At 41.1% G+C, this 17084-nt stretch overlaps 1 long non-coding RNA gene across 1 annotated transcript in view; it reads left to right on the forward strand.

The window, feature by feature from the left end:
• Positions 1–13726: 13726 nt before the first annotated feature.
• Positions 13727–17084, forward strand: part of LOC125753204 (uncharacterized) — a 36994-nt gene continuing 33636 nt past the window's right edge. The window contains exon 1 of the long non-coding RNA XR_007404414.1: positions 13727–14088. This is a non-coding gene — a long non-coding RNA (uncharacterized LOC125753204). The remainder of the gene's footprint in view (positions 14089–17084) is intronic.

Raw genomic sequence — 17084 nt, forward strand, 5'->3', positions numbered from 1 at the left:
AAATATGTAAAACTTCACATAAAAAACACTTTAACATGTTTATATGCTTATAAATGCTTCGAATGGATTAGAATGCTTCAGTGACAAGGTTAGGCTCTTTGATTAGTGGATGTTCTCACATATTTCAAAGCAAAATGGAATTTTATCAGAAGCTGAAGCATAAGGACAGAGTTGTAAGAAGAAATTCTAAATTGACTAAGCAAAGTCAGGTATGAGATTAAAATAATTTTTGTGACTTAGTTTTTCAATAATGAATTTTAACCAAACTTAATTTATTTTAAATTTCTAGCACAACATGCAGTTTTAGAAAATGTGTCAGTAAAGAGATGTATAATCGGAAGCAAATGTGATCATCTACTAGGCTTAGATTAGGTTAAAACGTTCATTTACCTTTAATTTTTGAATAGGGGGATCCCTGGGTGGCTCAGCAGTTTGGCACCTGCCTTCAGCCCAGGGTGTGATCCTGGCGTCCTAGGATCAAGTCCCACGTCAGGCTCCCTATGTGGAGCCTGCTTCTCCCTCTGCCTGTGTCTCTGCCCCTCTCTCTCTTTCTGTGTCTCTCATGAATAAATAAATAAAATCTTTAAAAAATAATAATAATACTTTGTGAATAGGTAATAAGTATATTATTGAAAAAACAAATCCAAAAATCAAACTGTCTTTCTTTCAATCCTATCTCCTACCCACCCTGTTCCCAACCAGCCTGGACCACATACTTGATGGTATTATTACTCGTGTGTAAATATGGTATCTACCAGCAAATATCAATATAGGCTTGTCTTTTTTTATACAAAAGGTAAAATACTGCACACACTTGTGCCTTCACTTTATTTTTCACTGAACATTATTTCTTAAAGATCTTTTGTCTTGGATGCAAAACCTTTCATTTTTTCCAAATTTTTAAATATTTATTTATTTATTTTGAGAGAGAGAGACAGAGAGCATGAGTGGGATGGGCAGAGGAAGAGGGAGAGAGAGAATCTCAAGCAGATTCTGTTGAGCAAGGAGGCCCACGTGGGGCTCAATCTCATGACCCTGAGATCATGACCTCAGCCAAAACCAATAGTCGGATGCTTAACCAACTGGGCCACCCAGGCAACCCTCTCTGTCTCTCTCTCTCTCTCTCTGTCTCCTTTTTAAAAAAGATTTATTTACTTATACTTCTTTTTATTTTTTAAACAGCTGTCTAGTATAGTATGGATGTACCGTCATTTATTTAACCAGTCTCTTGTGGATAAGTATTTGGGTTGTTTCCAAAAAACAACTCTATAGTGAACAACCTTGTGTGTGGTCATTTCACAATTATCTCCAGAGAGGTAGAATTACTAGTTAAAGGATGTAATCATTAATAATTTTAGCCAAAATGTCCCAGAGGATTTATACCACCAGCAGCAATATATGAGAATATGTGTTTTTTTCTTATGTTATTTATCTCTTAGGCTGTTTTTGTGAATGATTGGGGGGAAAATGACATCTCATTTTCTTATTGTTTATCTCTTTTAAGATTTTCCAATTGGACTGTTGGGTTTTTTTTGCCCCTCATTTTGAAAAAGGTCTTTTATATTAAGAAGGTAAGATCTTCATTAGTAATATGAGTTGTAAATATTTTTATCTCACCTTATCGTTTGTATTTTGATATGCCTGTGATGGCTTTTGCTGCAGCAGTTTTATTCTTTTGTAGTTTAATTTACCAATGTTTTCTTTTATGGCTTTTGGATTTGATGCGTAGCTGGGAAGGACAACTTACCCCAAGATCACTAAGAGAGTATCTTGTTTGTCTGCTATGGCTTGAGTAGTTTGTTGTTGTCTGTCTTCAAAATTTTTTTTAAAGATTTTATTTATTTATTCATGAAAGACACACAGAGAGAGGCAGAGACATAGGAAGAGAGAGAAGCAGACTCCCTGTGGGGAGCCTGATGTGGGACTCGATCCCAGGACCCTGGGATCACAACCTGAGCCAAAAACAAGCATTCAACCCCTGAGCCACCCAGGTGCCCTGTCTTCAAATCTTTTATGCATTTCAAATTTGTCCTGGTGTAAGATATGAATTTTTCTCCTAAAATGGTAACCAGTTATCTCAATATCGAGTATTGTTCTTAGTTCCGTATCCCTTTTCAATTATCATTTTTATTCCATATGTATTTGATCAACTTCTGCACTTTTTAAAATATATGTATTTTTACACATTTCAACTCAAAAATATTCCCATGCTGTTTTTGTACTTAGGCTCCTTTTAGGTAACTGGATTGTTTAATCTTTTGTTTTCTCTATTAACAAATAGGAAATTTGTATTTGTTGCTTCCTTGAGCAATATCTTTAGAAAGTTATACAAAGTAAAAAATGTGTTTGCAATTATGTGAAAATATTCACATCAGAGCAAATTCAGCAAAACCTGGAATCTTGTTAGAAAAATCTATTTCCAGTGAAATTCCCTCAACCCCAGGGAACCTCTATATACACAGATGAGAAGTGATTTTTGGTTATACATAATTGTATTTTAAAGAGAAAGATGGATCAGTTGGGCATTACCTGTACCTCAGAATCTCTCAATGAGGTTACTTAGAGACTTAACCCTAAATTGCATTTATTGCAGGCTGGTTTTGTTGCTTTTTTGGGGAGTGGTTGGCAGAGGGAGAGAGACATAATCTAAGGAAGAAACAGGCTCCACACCCAGTACAGACCCCAATGTCGAGCTGGATCCCAGGACCCTGAGATCCTGACCTGAGCTGAAATCAGGACACATAACCGACTTAGCCACCCAGGCGCTCCTGGTTTTGTCACATTTAAAATACATTTTTCAGTTGGAAATGACAGCGGGCTATTTACATAATACTTGTAATTGCAGGGCTTTAGTGAAAATATCAGGCCTGCAAGTTTTAGATAATCACAAGCAAAGTCATGTGTGTGGAGGAAGAGGAGTAGAGATATGTCTGATTATTTACTCTCTGTGGAATGTACACAGATTATTTCTGGTGCAATTTAATCTGGAAGATTATATAGCTGACAATAAGAGATCAAATAGATCTCCTCCAGACATCAGAATTTCATGAGTCAGTTGTAAGCATGGAGCACATAGGCTACATCTGACACTGGACGACTCACTCAGGTTCTATTCCTGACTTTCCTGAATCAAATAAGGTTTGTTTGAAAGCCTGAAGTTAGTATTCATATAAACAGGGAAGTGCTGAAACCAGCTGGCATTTTCTTAACGAAATAAATAGAATGGGAACTTGGAATATTTTTTTTCTTGATTATTGTGCTAGGTGGTCACCATAAATGACTCAAACCTAAGTCAGCTCTCTGTCTCTTTTGGGGGGAGATGTCAACAATAGCCTTTTACAGGGTTTACTGAATAATTTTCAAACCATACGTTGAATTTAATATAGACATGGCTATTTATAAGAATACAATGACTACTTGACAATTTTGGAAGAGTTCCATAGTATGCTACAAAAAAGAGAAAGCTGTTCCACTACTATCAGACATGGAATAGAACATCCAGCATTAGCTGGATCCTACACACAAAATGGTAATAAAAAGAATCAAAGTTATTTTTTAGGTTTGTATCAGAGTATCTTTCTTCTTCAGAATATTGATCCTGAAATTAAAATGAACATATCAAAAATGCAAGTCTTAATCTACCCATCAGAAATATAATATGATCACTTGGGAAAAATCTCATTTAACTATACACTGAATAGTTTTGCCTATAAATAACAATACATATAAACGTAAGTACATACATTCAAAACTATTTTAAGTTTGCTCAGCTCTATATTTTTGATGATCGAAAGGGAAAAAAAAGTAAGCATTACTGAGAAAATGATCCAAATTTCTTTCAAAGAAATTTTATTGAATATGAGCACTGAACTGCTTTCTTGTATGAAATGATTGACCAATGTGTGGATTTTTTTTCCCAAAGATAAGGAAATAAGCAAATCAAAATTAGGATTAAGAGTCTGGATGACTCAAATGCTAAATGTCTAATTAAATGCTCTTCATGCTCCAACTTTGTTGGGCCTCTTTTTATAATAGGGAAACAACAGGTAGTAACCTGTGATAACTATACAGTAACTGTACAGCTGATAAGAAGTAAATTGATAGTTACTACTGATGAGTGAAGAAAATATTGGAATAAGAAAAAAGAAGAGAGGAGCTGTCAAGTTGCTCGTAAGAGGCAAAGAATGAATGAAACTGTGGAAATGGTGATTATTTTGCAGTAAAGTGATGGAGGCCAGGATTACAGTCTATATTTCTGTTTATAACCTTCAATGCCTACTATGGCTTTCATTGTTCACTGATTTTGTTGCCTGAGCAGCATGAATCTCCCTGTTTGTTTCCTTTTTAGTAGTTCTTCATTTAAACTGCTTCTTACAACTGAAAGGTTTTCTTCTTTTTTAAGGAAAATAAGACTGGTATTAGGTCAGATTACTTTCTGACTAGTGTGTATAATAGAAAACAATTACATTAATTTAAAACTCCCTCTCCTGATATTTTAGACACTCTAGGGCTTGTGGGTTTTTTAAAATTAATGAATTTATTAAGCATGTTCAATGCCTATGGGGATAAGACTTGGTCCCTATTCTATAAGCAAATGATTTTTAAAAAGATTTTATTCATTCATTCATGAGAGACACACAGAGAGAGGCAGAGACATTGGCAGAGGGAGAAGCAGGCTCCCCTGTGGAGAGCACGATGCAGGACTCAATCTCAGGACCCCAGGATCACGACCTGAGCCAAAAGCAGACGCTCAACCACTGAGCCACCCAGGTGCCCTTATAAGCAAATGATTTTGTCTGAGGGACTAAGTTGATGCTTTCTTCCATCTAATAGTTAAGTCTACTTTAAATGTTCAAGAACATTCTAGTCATGGGATTTCAGAAGGAAGAAGGCTACATGAATGATCATTTCAGAAAGGTTTTCCTGGAGGAAGTTAACATCAGTTCTTTTCTCTACTTCTACACTTTCCCTGTGATTGGTGAAGAGTCCGAGAACTGGGTTGTTCGTGCTTAGAGAAGAATAAAGGGCAGGACAGATGGGATTCAAGAACTTTGTACATAAACTTGGGAAAGTTGCTTAACTTGTCACTGGGGGTACTTGGAGGGTATGCGGTGTGGGAACAACACCCCACCCCAAATTTTTTTTCCTGGAGTTTCCTCTTTCCCCGGTTGGTAGCTGGAGATGCCATAGAGGGAGTCCAGGTGGTACAGAGGATGGATAGGATTAGATTTGAGTGAAAAAGTCATGGTTTCAGGAGGTTCACTGCAGCTTCTGAACCTGAGGAGAGATGACCTATCCCGGGAAACATTATGAAAAGCAGTTCCTCTCAGGATGCCTGAAGCTGGCATTGGGAGGAATTGAGTAGAACTCAGGGAAAGACAAAACATACCTTCGTTTTTGATAGGAACGGAGATAGGAGCAGATGCACTTGACGTCATGCTGGAGATGCTTTTGTCTCTGGCTACATTCTCAGCAGGCTTCCTGAAAGTCTTTCCAGCCGCCTGAGATCTTCTGGTTTTCTTTCTCAGACTTCTTCCTGCCAGCAATGAACTAAAACAGAGTAGCAGACACTCCTGATCTGTTCATCTCTAGCAATCACCTCTTCCTTTGAAAGAGAACCCCTCACATTCAGACTCCTGGATCCTGCTTTCTACTCTCATTTCGGACCCAGAAGGTCCCATTGAAGTCCAAGGTACAACTCTGAATTCCAGGAATTCTCTGACTTTTGATCAGGTTCCCAAATGAATATTTGCCTAATTCTGTACTCAGGTCATTCTTTACAAATAAATACGTTCTAAACCATCCTATGCAAACTACTCTAATACTACTGGATCTTTCTTCTAGGTCTGGATTTTTAGAAATGAATGTTTCTTTAGGAATGTCAGCAAACCTAGCCTCAAGATGCCTGCCAAATCTTACCTCGATTGAGCATTTTGTTGCTTACTGAGCTATTCTTTTGATTATTTTTATCTGTTTACAGCCAAAAAGCTATGATGATTTGCTATAGTCAATATGTCATCCTGACCCTCATTTAACAAATATGAGCATTCTAACTATTTGCATGGCACTAAAATGCTTTATTTTTGCCCTGAGTAAAGCTCTATAATGACCTTCCTTCTTTTTTTGAGAAATGGGAGTTGCTGCTTATCCAACATGCTTCTATGTTTGATTTACCATCACACTATTTCTTCTTTTTGTTTATAGTTTTCTGTATTTTTTGGAGTTTCTGTACCAATTATTCATATAATTAAAAAACCATCTGAATAGAAACATTATGCCCCCCAAACCGACAAAAATAGAAACCTTAAAAAACAATATATGAACATGCATGTGGTGTGCACACACACACACAATGTAACTTTTTAAATCTTTTTTTTTTAAGATTTATTTATTCATGAGAGACATGGAGAAAGGTAGAGACATAGCAGAGGGAGAAGCTGGCTCCCCGCAAGGAGTCTGATGTGGGACTTGATCCAGGACCCCTGGATTGCAACCTGAGCCAAGGGCAGACGCTCAACCACTGAGCCACTCAGGTATCCCACAATGTGACTTTTTTTTAAAATTTTTATTTATTATTTATGATAGTCACACAGAGAGAGAGAGAGAGAGGCAGAGACACAGGCAGAGGGAGAAGCAGGCTCCATGCACCGGGAGCCCGACGTGGGATTCAATCCCGGGTCTCCAGGATCGCGCCCTGGGCCAAAGGCAGGTGCCAAACCGCTGCGCCACCCAGGGATCCCCCACAATGTAACTTTTAAATAACGGTTCACAGTGAGGAAATTTTAATAATGGTGATATTTGATGTTGGCCTATCATTTTCCTATTTCATAGTTGTTTTCATAGGTCTTATATTGGAGGTGGAATAAGCTTTAGTAGAAGTCAGTTCACATCTTGCGTCTGCCGTACACCAGATATGGCCTGGGCAAGGTGTTGCATTTCCTAAGCCTGAGTGATTTCTGTACCTGTCTCATAAAGTTATTGTGGAGATTTGGTGGAACAACACATATAATGTACTTAGAGGGTAGAGATAATAGGAAATGTTCAGTTCATGTTACTTATTGTCTGACCTGTGTGTTTCCCCCACAGTAGTCTTGTAAAAAAAAGTAGGCCCTGTGGGATTACTTTCATTTTACCAAGGAGAAAACGAATGTTTAGAGAGATTAGGTGAAATGCCAAGCAATTCTTCAGTTTTTTAAACTGAGTTTCAGTTACAGTATTAATGCCAAGACTGGAAAGGATCATCAGGTGAGTTTATCCACCTTTCTCTAGGGTGGAGTAAACACACAGAGAACTTGAAGCACCTGTTGAACCACTCTTTTGGGTTGAAGAGAATCCCTAAAGAACTGACACTGTCAGATATTCTTTATGGTCAGGGAGTTAATGGCCTAAAGTTCAATTTGATCTGAACATTCTAATAAGGCAGGTTCAAATCATTCTTCATTTTTCTTGGGTGGGTGGGTGGGGGGTGATACAAATAAATTATATTAGTTGCAATAACTTCCTCATCTCTAAATGAAAATGACTTGCCTGAGAATGTCTGTGAGTGTGTAGCTACTTTAGAAACTCAAGCTTCCTTGGTTAATGTGGCTTTGCAAAAGGAGCACGCACAGACTTGGAACTGCAGGGTGCTGGCTGGCCCTTGCCTTATTTGGCCAGATGTGTTAATCCAGCAGCTTAATATGAGACAGGGCTCTTCTTTTAAGCTACTTGAAAAGTAATGCATCTCATCAGCTTGTGACAAAGATGCGCTCTGTGATTTCTTCGCAGCAATTTCATTTTTTTACTAGATTAAAGTTACCCCCGCAAGCACACTTTTTGCCATTTTTTGGCAAGTAACCTAATTTCCTTTTTTTCTGACAAATACTTTTTAATACAGATTCATTCCATTTAAAATGAGTCAAAATATTAAAATGTTTCAGCTAGAAACAAACTCACCTCTCATTCTACTGTGCTTCTTGCAGAAATAATCTTGGACTGCTCAGCTTTAAAAGAGATAAGGTATGTAAATGAAAAAGTCCCAATAAACATTATTAAAGGGTGACAACTCTCATTATTAAAGACTTTTTTTGTTCAGTGATGGATTCTGTTAGCTATACATTTAACTTAAAGACATGAAATGTTAGAAGTCAGTTGACCAACAAAATCTCTGAAATCACATTGTTCAGAAGGCAATTTAAAATGCAAACGTTGGGGTGCCTGGGTGATACAGTTGGTTAAGCATCTGACTCTTGGTCTTGGCACAGGGCCTGATCTCAGGGTCTTGAGATCAAGCCCCGTGTCAGGCTCTGCACTCAGCTCAGGGTCTGCTTGGGATTCTCTCTCCCTCTCCCTCTTCTTCTCCTGCTTGTTCTCTCTCTCTCTCTCTCAAATAAATAAGGAAATTTTAAAAAATTAAAAAGATAAATTTCAAACATTAGATACATACCAAAGCTTTTGGTAATGCAGTTTTTTGGTAAACTTGAAAGTGGAATCTCCAAAGATAGTCTGGAAAGCCAATGTTAAAAGGTTCATAAAATCATATCTTCAGGTTATAATGAAAACAGTTTAGGAAATGAAGCTGAAAAACTAGGTTTAGAGATCAGACCACAGACCAATATTTAATGTTGGTACAACAATCTGCAAAGAAGATGTGGATATTTTTACTGGATATTTAATTTTATTTGTAAGAGTCTCAAAACAACTACAAAATGCCATAGAAGTTTAGCAGCTCTTCTCTGATTAATACAGGTCCTGGGACACGTTTCTGCAATAATAGAAATGTTAGTTTTGCTGTTCACAAACTTCAATTTGGCTAAGTGTTAGGCACAATATGATTCCTACCAGAATTATAGCGAGATACTGCACACTTCACTTCCTGTCCTGAGCATGAGTGTTGCCAGGCAACAATTAAAAAGGCACTGCATACCTTTGGTGAGGCACTGCCAGATTAAAAAAACAAAATAGCAGGTGAACTGGGTTGAGAAGCCAGAAATCCCTCAGGAATAAAAGATACTGAATGAATGTGGTGTGTCTGCATGAATGTGCAAGTAGACATGTAAGTAATTAGCATTCATCCATACAGAGCATGTTACAGAGCATACAAAACTAATTTCTTTAAAATATGTGGCTGCCAGAGCCAGATTAAATTCATAGTCTTAACCTTTCTATGACTACCCTATTTGTTTCAACTATAAGCAGTGAATCTATTTTTTTAAGAAGGGGCAGGTTTACAAAACAGCAATAACAGTAGGTTATACACATTCCCCTCTCCCCAGCTATAATCCAAATCTCTGGGCAAAAAGATGATAAACTGTGGCCCCTAAACCAAATCATCTGTAAGGAAAGTGAATTAACTTTCATAAGTATTGTGATTAGCAATAATTTTTTTTAAAATCAAAGCTTCTGGAATTAGTTTTTTTTATCAAGATTTTAGTCCTAGCATGAAATTCATATGCCGAGTTTGGAAGCTGGATGAGGTGAGATTGTTTTCCAAATATGGTAACACTAACCTAGCCTTTCCCATATGCTCTTTTAACAGGGTGATGTTGGCACATCTCATCAAAAGGTGGAGCCTATTTCCTTGAATATGGGTAGACCAGTAGCAGGGCAGAAAGGACATTATCCGACTTCCAAATCTAAGTCATGCAAAGTGATGCAACTTCTGCCAGTTTCCCTTCCTTGGGACTGTGTCTTAGGATCTCTGAACTGATTTATAAAAGCACCAGCCAGCCTGAAGCCACCAAGAGGGGTAGACCACGTGGGAAGCTCCATGGAGATAGTAATCTCAGAGAAGCCCAGCTGTTCTAGCTCCAGCTGTTCAAGTTTTCTTCCCACCGCCAATCTCCAGATGGGAGAGAACTGACCTTTAAGCCAGCCTTACCTGATGCTGAAGTAGGGCAGAGACTGGCTGTCTTCATGCAGCTATGCCCAAATTGCACAGTCGTGAGCAAAAGAAGTGTTCTTAAGCCCTTAAGGTTTCTGGTGGTCTATAACGCATCATGAGATAACCAGAACATTAAAATTGAAGAACATTTTGTGATAGTTAAATGCTAAGTGTAAGTTAATGTAACTGGAGCAGGACTGGTTGATTAGCAAAATTAATTAATTGATGGCCTTAGTGTCTTGAGTTTAAAGCAGAAAACCACCTTGTCTGGATGAGATACATGGAAGTGTTTGTTGATCAGGTTCCTTACTCAGACTTCTGAGACCTAACTATTGTCAAATGGCCTGATTTCTTAATTATGATAATCAAGTGAATAGAATAAGGCAAAGGATAAAGGGGATCTTTCAGTTGTGTCTTTCTCTTTAAAAAAACTTATTTATTTATTCATGAGAGACAGAGAGAGGCAGAGACACAGGCAGAGGGAGAAGCAGAGGGAGAAGCAGGCTCCATGCAGGGAGACCAATGCGGGACTCGATCCTGGGTCTCCAGGATCACACCCTGGGCCAAAGGCAGGCGCTAAACCACTGAGCCACCCGGGGGATCCCCAGGTCGTCTCTTTTTCATGATTCTCTGGGTCAGGAATGCGGATAGAGTTCAGCTGGGTAGATCTTCCGCTCCATGTGATTTGGTGGGGGTAACTCATTCAGCTGTGTTCAGCTTGTAGCTAGGCTGGGCTGGAAGGTCCAAAGAGGCTTCCCTTGCGCGTGCTGCTCTTCCACATGTTGTCTCTGTCCACGTGCTATGGCTCATCACTCAGTAGTCAAGCCCGGCTTCTTCAAAGCCTGGAGGCTGGCTTCCATGCTTTAGCAGGAAGCAGAAGCTGTCAGATCTTTTAGGGCCCAAACTGGGGAGTCTCAGAATGTTCCTTCCACTGCATCCTATTGATTAAACGAAGCCACAGACCAAGTCAAGGGGTGGAAAGAGACTCCACTTGCTGATGGATGTTGTGTCATGCACATCCTTGTGTGAGGTGGGGGGAAATTGATGGCCATTTTGGGGACAAATGGGATGAGTAATTGTCTTTAAAGGGAGAGTGGCTCTAATCCTCGCTCTGCTTCTCTAACCAGCTACGTGGTGTTGGCCAAGTCACCTATTAATATGCTTGACCATTTTGCACACATGCCAGGTGAGAAGAATAAGCCGTGAACTCCAGAAGCCCTGTCTAGTTCCAAAGTTTGCTTCTCATCAGGGCAGAGCCTATACTAAGCCTGGAAGGTGGGGGTCGGAGGGGAACACAACTAATGAATTCTCCAATTGTTCTCTCCTGGGCTATTGTTAGCCTGTGTTTAACCTCAGCTGTGGACAGGGTAACTAGTGACATCTCCCTAATCAATCATCACGTGAACTCCGCTTTTGAGCGATCATATGTTCTTGTTACAACCTTCCCTCCCCTTCCTGTGCCTCCTCTGTCAGTCTCATGGGAAGGGAAATCAAAATGCTGTTCAGTTTCACAGCTGTTATTATCTTTTACAGGGAGCAGGAGGCACTAGAGCTTCAAAGGGAGTTGGGGTAAGGATCCTGGAACCTGGATTTGACAAAATAACTTACCCAACTGAATAAACATTGTGTTCAACAGTGTGAACCTGTTGCAAGATGAGACCCCTGAAGCAAACTGAAACAGGTTTTTTTTGTGTGTGTTTTTAAAAGGCTTCAACCAGGGTTTTTATAATTTTGAAATACACAATTTCTTCAGCATGTATTCCAAAAAACTTCATTTTAGGAGGATTATAGGTTGCCACAAGGACATCCTCTGAACTAGATTATTTGGTGAGGTGCAGTACATATAAGATCCATGGTAGGTGTACAAGGAGCTCCTTAAGGAGCTCAGCATTCAGTAAGTTATCTGGCACCTTCCAATCTGTGGGGCAAAGTTAGACAAAGCATTTGAGTCCTTACAGGCTGTATCGTATCGCCCCAGGAATTTCAGCAACAGCATCCAGGTTCAGGCAGAGACCGGTGTACCTACCTTATCCAGTTATTCCTTCACCATAGTCTTTGATTTTCAACATGGGGTTAGGGTAGAGACACGAAAACAATGTGCAGAGAGATCTACTGGATCCCAGATTATCTTTCTGGTACTAAACTATCAGACCCCCTTATGTTCTTCCAACCTTGTTGCCAGAACTCTCTGGACTCCTCAAATAACGAAATGGTAATGTTTTTCGGTCATCATACACAATGTACAAATCTTCATGCTCAAGAATATCATTACCATTAGAACACAGAACAATCTGCTAGATCTGCCATCCAGTCTATTTTTTTTTTGTCTTCATTCTTTTTCTCTAAGCTCTAGTTATCTCCCCTCACCAGGATTTTCTTATCCTTCTTTCCTTAACACACGACACTGCCTCCCCACACACCCTATTTCCAGCGCTTCCATTCCGCCAAAATTTCAACTCAGGCTGTACAAATCCAAATGCAGGAAAGATCTTCTTCCAAACATTATGAAGAAAGATGTGATTAAAAGCATTCGGTGAACAGTCAATGAGTTCTAAAATCTCAGGAGGAGAGGGTGGCAGAGAGAAACAAGAACGTTAAGATCTTAGATCAGTAAAGGCTTTTTTATTTGTTCAATTCTCATTGTTCCTTAATCCTTCTCCCATTCTTACAACTGTCTGACAGAAATCCTCAGTGAAACGACTCACCCTCGGAGACAAGAGAGACAAGAATAGCAGCAATTCTGTATTAACAAGAAAATGAAGTTTGGAGGTAGAGTTGCAGATCTGGAGCTATCTCCCACGGTATCTGCACCCAGGTAGCAACTTAAAAAAACCTGTCTATGGGAACTCATAATCGAGCACAACTATATGCTGCCAAACAGGACAAATGGGGGATGCATGTTTGACTAGGTCCTGTATCAGCAATTTCACATGTTATCAGAAACCATCATGACAGCTTTTAAGGAGTGTTTAAAACAACAAAAATACTTGGTGTTCTTAAGGGGCATGTGGCTTAGTTGAGGGACCCATGGCATGAGAATATACACCGCTGACATAGGTACATAGGTCGGGCTTGGGACAGAGCAATGTGGTCTAGATGTAGCCCTATCTTTCCTTCGTCAGGCCATCCACGAGAAAGCTGCACGACAATACCTGTAATTGGGTTAATGACAGAAGTCTAAGTGTCACTGAAGTTCCAAGCGGGCCCTGGACTTGCCCAGGAGAAGGCCGCTGGCCAGGTGAGTGACCTTGGATGAGGTCATCTCCATGAGCTTGCTCTTCCTCCTGGAAGATCACCAACCAGGGCCCCGGGCAGTGCTCCGCGGAGGACCACTACTGCTCCACGCGCTGCTGCGGCAAAGTAACTGCGGGTGCTCCCGACGTGATGGAGTCAGCGCGGGTTCGAGTGACTTAACCGTAAAATGGGAGAACCTGGAGGCGTTCTTCCTGGCTTTCCCCGAAAGGGCAGTGTGTGCAGCCAGGGGTACCTATTCCCTTCCTTTCCCTGGGAAGCAGCCCTTTCCCCGAGGCCTTCCCCGACGCCCCCGCCTGCCCCTCCTCCCCCTGGATGGAGCCTGTGGCCTCCGCGGCCTCAACCGGGCTCCGAGCCCCGCATCTTCACACGCGCGCGCACAGCGCAGGCAGCAAAGCAGCAGCGCAGCCCGCAGCAGGGAGCCGCACGCGCCCGGCGGGGTCGGCGCGGCCTCGAGGGGGCGGGGCCGGGGGCGGGGCCGACGCGAGGCCCTGGGTCGCTATTGGCGGCGGCGGGGCCACGTGGGGCCCCACGTGAGCAGGGGCCCTCGGGCCCACGGACCCCGGTCGGGGCGCGCAGGCGCGCGGCGGGGTTGGGTGAGGGCGGCGGAGGGCGTGTCCGCGAGCCGTAGCACATGCTCGGCGCGGTGCCTGGCAGCTGGTGGCGGGAGCGGGGGCGCCGCCTTCTGTCGACGGAGGCTGCTGACGGGAGCACGACCCGGGTGGGAGTCGCCCGGGGCCGGGCCCTCTTCCTCCGAGAGTCCGCCGGCGGAGCCTGGGGCCCGGCGAGCCAGGCAGAGGCCCTGGGACGTTGGCGAAGACCCGCGTGCTGGGCCCGTGTGTGCGCGTTACGGGCTCTGTGACCCCTGGCAGGCCCCTGAGGCCGGGCCTCAGTTTCCCCTCCTTCTAGAGGGCTTGCGACGTGAGAGTGGCCGAGAAGGAAAGAAAGTTCACGTCACAAGCACTGCCTACCTAGTGAGTACTTAGAGCCCGGAGTCCCGCCCTCGCCCATGGAGAGCCGGTCCCTGCCTGGGCGCCGAGCACGCTGAAGGTGCCCCGGTGGGTGGGCGCCGGGCTCCGGGCTCCGGGGTGGGCCCTGCGGCGCGCGCGGCTGCCGGCCCGCAAAGGGCGGCTTTGCACCCTCGCGGAGCAGAGGTGGATTTTTATTCTCTAGGCCAACCAGAGGGAAGGAATGCAATTTTTTTTAAAAAAGATTTTATTTATTTATTCGTGAGACACAGAGAGAGGCAGAGACACAACACAGGCAGAGGGAGAAGCAGGCTCCACGCGGGGAGCCCGACGTGGGACTCGATCCCGGGTCTCCAGGGTCACGCCCTGGGCCTAAGGCAGGCGCTGAACCGCTGAATGCAATGATTAATTTATTAAACACATTCCTGTTCGTCCCTGCCTTAGGAAAAGGCTGCCGAGTCTTAACTTTCTGAATCTCTCGTTGGTAGTGTTTTAGAACAGGTAAAGGAGACATTTAATTGATCTTTCTGGATTCGCTTTTACGTTTAGACCTGATGACCGAGAAAGAAAACGATTTAAAAATAAATAAGTAAAAAGAAAACAACAACAAGAAAACGATTGATTTGTATTTGGGGGCAGTTAATAGCGTATTGTAACAATTTGGGGTGAAATTGTCGGTGCTTAACAGGGAAGCTGGCAAAGACATTGAACTGTTACTGTGGCTCCGTGTTGAAAGCTTGAAAAAAATATTCATGGGCTGTGCTATATTCCCTCTTTCTTCTGGATTCCATAATACTCCTGCCTCTATTGTCTCTAGGTGGTCCTTAAAAAAGAAAAAAATCCTTATTTATTACTTTTGTGTAGATGTGCATTTTGACCTTAATCTCACCTTTTCTTACCAGTAACCACTTTAAGATCCTGTTGCTACAAGAGTTCAGGGAAAATCCATTTGTAATATTATTTAGAGAAGCGTGACCACACCCTGACTTCAGCAGAGTGTTGAGTAAATCAAGCTACTGTTCTTTCTGGAAAAAACCTGCAGCTGAAACTGGGATCAGGGATAAAGAAACCCAGCTGGATGTTGCCCCAGTGCCAGTGGTAGTTTCTGTTTATGGTCTGTTTATCATACAACATGCTTTGCCAGAACGTGACTAGTTTTTTGTAAACCTACCATGACTGCATATAGTATGTGACACCTTGTGTCTAAAGTATGTATCAAATAGCTAATTGATCTTGACCTACTAAGTGAATGGGAGATGTTCGCTAACATCGGTAGCTTGTTTCCATGGAGGTCTTTGTTGGAAAAAGTAGCCATTTGATTGATGCTATCTAATTGAAAGCATATGAGAGATTCCAGGAACTTTTTCATTTATTTTCAATTTTTCATTTTAGTATTGTAAACAGTTGTAGAGTTTACATGCAAACGTTTCAGTTTCCTGAAATTGGCTTTAAAGAATTAGTTGTCTTTGGTTTCACTATTTCAGTTCAACATAGATGATTTAATTCAGTATAGTAGCTGAATAACTGCAACAATTATAACAGATGTTTGTTGAGCATGTACTATTTATGTCAACAATTTATGTGTATCATTTATTTTTTTATTTTTTAAAAATTTTTATTTATTTATGATAGTCACACAGAGAGAGAGAGAGGCAGAGACATAGGCAGAGGGAGAAGCAGGCTCCATGCACCAGGAGCCCGACGTGGGATTTGATCCCGGGTCTCCAGGATCGCGCCCTGGGCCAAAGGCAGGCGCCAAACTGCTGCGCCACCCAGGGATCCCTATGTGTATCATTTATATCCATAATTTCACTTCATCATTTTGGACCCTGGGGAATAAAACTGTTTATTATATGTTTCCCTACCTCAGAAAATTTGATGTTGTTTTCTCTTTTATTGTTTTTTAAGAGAAAAGAATCTTCCTGAAAAAGCTACGCCTTTCAGTTGTGATAGAAATCCCGGATATTTATGTTGTTTCGTTGAGAATACTCGTTTTAACTTTTTTTATTTTTCCTTTGTTTCAAATGAAATAACTCAATCTTATACTGTTAATGTGGGTCTTAGCCAAAACTGATTATTTTCTTAATTTAATAAAGGATCAAGAATTTTGATTTAAGGGTACCTGGGTGGCTGAGCGGTGGAGTATCTGCCTTTGGTTCAGGTGGTGATCCCAGGGACCTGGGATCGAGTCCCACATTGGGCTCCCCGTGGGGAGCCTGCTTCTCTTTCTGCCTATGTCTCTGCCTCTCTCTCTCTGTATCTCTCATGAATAAATAAAATCTTTAAAAAAAGAATTTTGATTTAACAAAATACTTAAGAATTTGCTTGTAAAATTGGTATGAATAATGAGGGTTTTAAAACAAGGGTTTTTGACTTTAGAAAAGGAGAAGTAAATTTGTATTTATTCTTTGCTTCATTAAAATAATAACCTGAAAATGTAGGAAATTAGAGAGCACTGATGAATAAAAATAAGCCATTAGACTTTGGGCACCATGGATTAGTTTTTGACACATTATGTATGTAAGTATGCTTATAAGTGTGCATGTATACTTGTATATAATGATATATGTGTATGTATATGTACCATTATTTGATTTACAAAATCAAAATTTACCTCCTTTCACCCAGTTCTCCTATATCACTTTGATACAGATATTAATTAACTCACGTGAGATGCGAAAAGAGAAGATGAAGGGAATTGCCCAATGTTTTTTGAATCCAAGTTAAATATAAAGACATAGATAGGTTAAAAGTAAAAGGATAGAGAAAACATATACTATGCAAAACACTGATGAAAAGAGGGATGAGGTGGCTATATTAATACCAGACCAAGTAGATGTCAGAACAAGAAATATTACCAGGAAAGATGAAGAGCATTGCACAATGAGTAAGGGGTCACTTCATCAAGAACATATAATAGTCATAAATGTAAAAACACCTAACGCAAAAACTGAGAGAACCAAAAGGAGGAATATAAAAATATACAATTTCAGTTGGAGATG

Source organism: Canis lupus, chromosome 20, assembly GCF_003254725.2.
Source record: "Canis lupus dingo isolate Sandy chromosome 20, ASM325472v2, whole genome shotgun sequence".
In the NCBI taxonomy this organism is placed as follows: Eukaryota; Metazoa; Chordata; class Mammalia; order Carnivora; family Canidae; genus Canis; species Canis lupus.